At 44.6% G+C, this 6,000-nt stretch overlaps 1 long non-coding RNA gene across 1 annotated transcript in view; it reads left to right on the top strand.

Annotated features, from left to right (window-relative positions):
- Positions 1-1,764: 1,764 nt before the first annotated feature.
- LOC125137509 (uncharacterized) overlaps positions 1,765-6,000 on the top strand; it is a 38,291-nt gene continuing 34,055 nt past the window's right edge. The window contains exon 1 of the long non-coding RNA XR_007137423.1: positions 1,765-2,112. This is a non-coding gene — a long non-coding RNA (uncharacterized LOC125137509). The remainder of the gene's footprint in view (positions 2,113-6,000) is intronic.

Here is a 6,000-nt window from a genome sequence, read left to right as displayed (position 1 = left end):
TTAAAACCATGGATGCCCTCAAAGGCACAAAGAGACAGCATTCTGCCTCTTAAATGTGCTTCTGCATTAATCTAGAAATTCTTTGTTGATAACCAAATGCATAGCAATCACATTTAAATTTCAGAATATTGCAATCAGATGTATTCCAAAAGAGACGGGGAAAAAAAAGGAACCAAAAGCTATTAAGTGGAGCTTTTAAAGTCATGGCCAGATGCTGTTTCAAAACAAACATGTCAGCTCCATCCCGGTTAAAGTAGATAGAATCCTCTAGTCTCTTCGGGAGTTGTACTTGGAATACGAAATGGGAATTTCGTTTAGTGTTTTTCAGGTGTGATGTTTTGAAAAAAAATTTTGCCAATAATATTTTCAATGCAATTGCTTTTGAACAGGGCAGCGGGGGAAGCCAAGTTAGGTTAACAGATCAACCATAGAAAATTCAAGAGGGTCCTTTGCAAGGTGAGAGGGAGTCTGTGGCTTTGCCATGTGGTTGCGTGGCTCCACCAAGTTGCTCTGCCTGTTTTGCAGGGGTTTGCGGTGTACTCACTGACACTTCGGTGGCTGCAGGCTGAGGATGGCTCTTCGGCAGCCTCAGCCAGCTTGGCACTGTCTCAGCTCCGGGAAGTCCACGCTGTTTTACAAAGAGCAGGTGGGCGAGAAAGCTCAACACTGCAGGGCACGTTGCGCAGCTGTGAGAGGTGGAATTCCCCTCAAAAGGATCTGCACTGCTTTGAAAATAAATTCATCATTAAAATAGAAGGATTTCTGAAGCAGTAGACGAACACACAGGGCTTGATTGATTTCAAATTAACTCTTTGTACTCATCTTTCACTCATCCTGTAAGGGAATGTCTCTGCGTTTTCCAGGGAGGTAACGCAAATACTCCTTGACATTTTTTCAAGGAGGAGAGTGAAACGTTGGAGCACTTAGGCCACTGCATCTGCTTTCCATTCCCCCTGGATCTTGCTGCTCCAATGCGGGGCAGGGAGGGAGCCTGGCTGCAATTCAGGCGCTCTGTGTTGCTTCATGTTCAATATTTAGGAAAAGAGGCATATGCTTCTCCCTGGAAGGAGGCTCTGTGCTTATTCTGAAGGCTAGGTGGGTGCTCCTTCTCGAGCCTCCTTTCCCTTTCTCCCCCTCTTTCTGGGTCTGGGCTCTTCCCTTGGCCTCTACCCCCCTACCCCCCACCCTGTGAGTTAAGAATGGCCTTGCTTCTGTTCTTCTTGCTGCTAATTTAAAACCTTTCCTCTCCCTTGCGGAAAATATCTGATAACACCGTTTTCTCTGAGGGAGGCTATTTGTATATCTTTCGTCCACGAATCCCATAAACAATTAAATGCAAAGCAGGCTAGTCTGTGGAAACCTTTCTGGCTACTTAAGTGAAGTTTCCTAATCCTTTTCTGCAGCGACCCAGGACCAGGCTCTGGGGCCCATTCATCTGCCGTTGCTCCTCAAGCACTTTGATCTCAGGCCTTCATTACAGCTCATTTCAGCATTAAGGATGATCTGAATTCATGAGCTCTTCCCTTCCTAATAAGTGCCATTCATATCCATCCTCAGGAGCCACCACAGCTCACGGAAAACTGGTTCAAACCACACGCAAAAGAATAATGGCCTGGCTTCAAACACAAGTGAAAAACGGGGGTTTTATTAGCTGAATGAACCTTTGAATGAGATGCTTCATTAAACAGAAGAGTCTCGTTTTCAGGGCGCTGTTAAATCCACCAATTGGCACTCTGAGATTAGTAAGTGTGATTATTTCATTTTTTTTTTCAGGTGAAAATCATAAGGTGGAGAAGAGACTGAATATGCCCACTGTGCCCAAGGCAGGGCTTGAGTTGATCTGGGGTTTACTTGGCTTCATGGATTTGAAACCATAGATGCTCTTACACATCTTTCCCGTTTGATTGGAGTGAAGCATGCCACTCCTAAAAAGAAACTACTCGTTCTTTCATTTCCTTCAAAAAAAAAAAAAAAGGAGAAGAAGAAGAAATTTAATTTGGATTCGGCTAATACCCTTATAACATCTAAAGCTGTCAAGCAAAAAGAGGAGTAGATAATTAGAAGATGATGGGAGCCAGCACAGAGCCGAGTGGAGGAAAAGACAGGCACAGGGTAAGGTGGCAAAAGCCACCACCTAATCCATTAACAGCCTTTTGCTATAATTATGTTTTGCTCTGGCTTTAAACTGGTGAAAGCACAAAGGAGACACTATTAAAGTCTTAATGCCCACAGTAGAACGTTCATCCTGTAGAACAGTGAGTTGTGGGCACCAAAGCGGGATCTGTATGAGCACCAGGCAGATTTGAGGTTAGCACTTAGTAGGAGCGGTCAATGACTTTGCAGAAACCTGGGGGAAAGAGTAGATGGGGTTCCTCTAAGTCCTTTAAAGCTCCTCAGAGCACTCCTTGCTCCTACTCAATTGGTTCATTTTCTGGACTCTTACCCATGGGAGAATGTGACCTTTAGGAGAGGTGACTGATGGAGGGCCCCGGGCAAGTCCCTGTCTTTGGGCGGGAGGGAAGGTGTGCCAGCACTTGCGCACAGCAGAGGATGACGGAAGGCTTCAGAAGAACAGGTCTGAAGGGGACAGAGCCATCAGGCCCCCTCCCCTGGTGACTCCACCCGGCGCCCCTGGTCCCGCAGTGGCCTTGCAGATTATAGAGGGGATGGTTTCACCCTCTCTCCAGGGGGCCACACTGTTCTAAATGGCTGGTCCCCAAGAGTCACCTTCACTCCTGTCAATACCCCACGAGAGGGCTAAAATTAAAATTAATAGCAGGAAGAGGAGCTTAGAGATCCCCCTCACTGAGCCTTTCAATTAAGGCTACTGATTAAGTCTTCGATTTCCTTACCACATAAAAAAAGACCAAGGGTACGCTCATGTGAGCGGCTGTTTCTTTTTGCTCCCCCCCAACTCTCTTTGGCCTGGCCCGATGTTTTCAATTTTGCTGCATGGTGTGAGCAAGCGCTGCCACTGGAGCAGGAAGCATCCTGGACGCCCCTTCCATGTGGGCCCAGAAGTCCGGGGATCATCGTCAGCCCCGCTCAGACAGAGCAGCACCCCCCTTACCCCCGCCCCAGAGCCCGCTCTGCCTCCTGCCCCCGGGACCCAACAGCCTCTGGATCAAGACTTACACATCTTGTGTCTTCCTCCTCCTATTAAAGGTGTGAACAGTTTCTCTTTTTATAACATGTTTAAAAGAAGGACTATCAAGACATTTGCGTATCTTTCATGACAGTCACCGGAACAAACTGTTATTTCCCTTTCTCTGTGTGTTAAGTCTTGTAAGGAGACTTTGCTTGCAGCGATGTTAGCTGGCTATGTGTGAGTGTCTGTAGCCCTTGGCAGCCAAATATGTTAGAAATGGGATTGTTGCTGGGCCCAAATGTTGGACCAGTACTATAGCGTAAAAATTAGTCAATTTGTGCTCCTGGAAAAAAAAAAGTTTACATTAATAGTCTAGCTTTGGAGTTCCCTTCTTGGCTCAGCAGTTAACGAACCACTAGAATCCATAAGGATGTGGGTTCAATCCCTGGCCTCGCTCAGTGGGTTAAGGATCTGGCGTTGCCGTGAGCTGTGGTGTAGGCCACAGATGAGGCTCAGATCTGGTGTTGCTGTGGCTGTGGTGTAGGCCAGAAGCTGCAGCTATGATCTGACCCCTAGCGGGGGAACCTCCATATGCCATGGATGTGGCCCTAAAAAGCAAAAAAAAAAAAAAAGTCTAGCTTTTTAACAATCACTCTAAAGCCTAGATGCTTTGGTTGGATTCCACACACTTTATGCTCATGAAAAATTACCAGAAAGCTTCTGTTGTTGCTCTGTAGACCCGTTACACTATACCCAGGTAGTTAATTGTTTAAATTGGCTGCAGTGAGCTAAGAGGGCTTAGGAGCAAAGGACAAGTAAACCCGGATCTCTGATGCTATAGGTAGGCTAGAAGAAATTAAAAGGACTATTTTCCCCAGCTGCTTCTCATTCCACCACATAGAAACAATCACAATTTGCCATTCATTTTCTCCTCCTCTTTTGATTTTGATGTGCCAAATATTCTAAGTTCAGGATGTAAGGCAGGCAAGTATTTTATCATTTTAGGGACCAGGCAACTGAAACAGAATAAGTCCCCTCAGCCAGGGTTGTGTAAATGAACTCCTAGCTGGACAATCGCCAGAGGTTAAGGATGGAAGCCCTGGAGTCAAGATATTCACTTAAAATGCCAGTTTTCATGTTCTTTAACGTACAGGTCAGTCATTGCAACTCTCTGAGTCTCAGTTTCCTCATCTATGAAAGGGGGCTGTCTAGAACTGCTTCCTAGGACTGCTGTTGGGAGGATTAAAAGAGCTAAGTATGTGACCCTTAAAAGTTCATACTTTTAAGAGTTGGTCTAATACACAGTGAACACCTAATAAATATACTTGTATTACTACTATTGATGAGGGACCTGAGGATCAGTTGAAGAATTTCCCAAAAGAAGCCACACAATTAGAGACAGAGTTAGTCCCACAGCAAAGTACACATTTTTTTTTTCCTGTAGCTTTCGCAACCATTCTCTAACAAGGGCTCTTATTTCTTTTCCAAGTGCAAGAGAGAATTTCTTCTGAGCATTGTTGTTATTCAGTTTGGTCAGATTCCTAAGAATATACATATTTTAAAGCAGGATTAGCTTGCAGAAGCAGCCAAATGGTGAGCTGGTCAGACGATTCATCCTAATACTGATTCAAACATAAATTTTAACTCGGCCGAATCCATCAAAGTACAAGGGCTCTGTTTAGTCGGGTACCAAGTGGTTCCAGCAAGTATTTTTCCTAAGGGGCACCCAGGCTGATGCAACTTCAGTTGCTCTAAAAGCCTATACCATTTGGAAATGAGTGAGCAGTCAGTTTTGCCAACAAACATGTCTGAAATTCTAAATCCATCATTCCATCAGTGCTCATAAAACAAGGTCCAGATTTACTTTCCACTGGTGTTTGTTCTGCTCATTAATTATATTCATATCTGTTTCTTTGAAGTTATTGAGACTATTGGGAAATGTAAAAGAAAGCTGTATTGATTTCAGTCTTAATATCATTCCATCTTTATTTCCTTCATCTAGGAGCTCTCAGGCATGTTGAGTGACACATGGTGACGGGTGTAGTATGTCGGGCACAGAGTAGGACATTATCAACAGAGCCCAGGCTCTCCAGATCTGCAGTCTCTTTGGTGAGAGGGTTTAGATTTAGAACGTCTGGATTGTATTCTACGAAAATCTCCACAGCCTTTCCTTTCAAAATCAATTTCAGTTGTCAAAAAAGGGGGGAGGGAGTAGTGGTGAGTCACTTTGAAATCATATAGCTTATTATTATCATCGTTTTTTAAAAGCTTATTACTATAATTTTTCTCCCAAAGGAGCTGAGTTGATTTATAACCTCACCTTCCTTATCTCAACATGTGGCTGAGTTCAGAAGGGAATTACAATTGGGGGATTTTTTTTTTTCCCCTGCAGGAAAAAACTGGTAGAACACACCCCAACCTCATTTTGAAATTGAGCATGAACTTTTTTAGCCCCTTGAATTTACTTCAGAAATACAAATACATATACTAAGACCATGCCCGGAGTACTTCATAAGTGAGACCCCCATGGGACCCGTCTCCACAACCAGGGACTATAGGCTCCACAACGCTGCAGTGTATGCTGGGTCGAATGTCGCTTCTTTGAGGGCAAGTGTTCTTTTCTGCTTTGTTCATTGCTGTCTCCAGAGCACCTAGAACAGTGCCTAGCTCACAGTAAGTGCTGGGTATTTGTGATCTAAGAGAATGATCGGGGAGGTAACAGAGAGTGAGGAGCTAGGAGCAGGGCTGTGGGGTCAGATAGACGGACCTGAGTTCAGACTGTAACCTTGCATCATGAGCTTGGTGGCTTTGATTCGCCTTTAGCTGCAGCCTTGCCATCTGTTAAATGGGTATAAGGATAATGCCCACTGCTTCAGATTGTTGTGAGGCCATCATGCATGAAGAAAACTCAC

Source organism: Phacochoerus africanus, chromosome 10 (assembly GCF_016906955.1).
Source record: "Phacochoerus africanus isolate WHEZ1 chromosome 10, ROS_Pafr_v1, whole genome shotgun sequence".
Taxonomy (NCBI): Eukaryota; Metazoa; Chordata; class Mammalia; order Artiodactyla; family Suidae; genus Phacochoerus; species Phacochoerus africanus.
The sequence above is the reverse complement of the archived record's forward strand: the minus strand, read 5'-3'. Positions and strand labels throughout refer to the sequence as shown.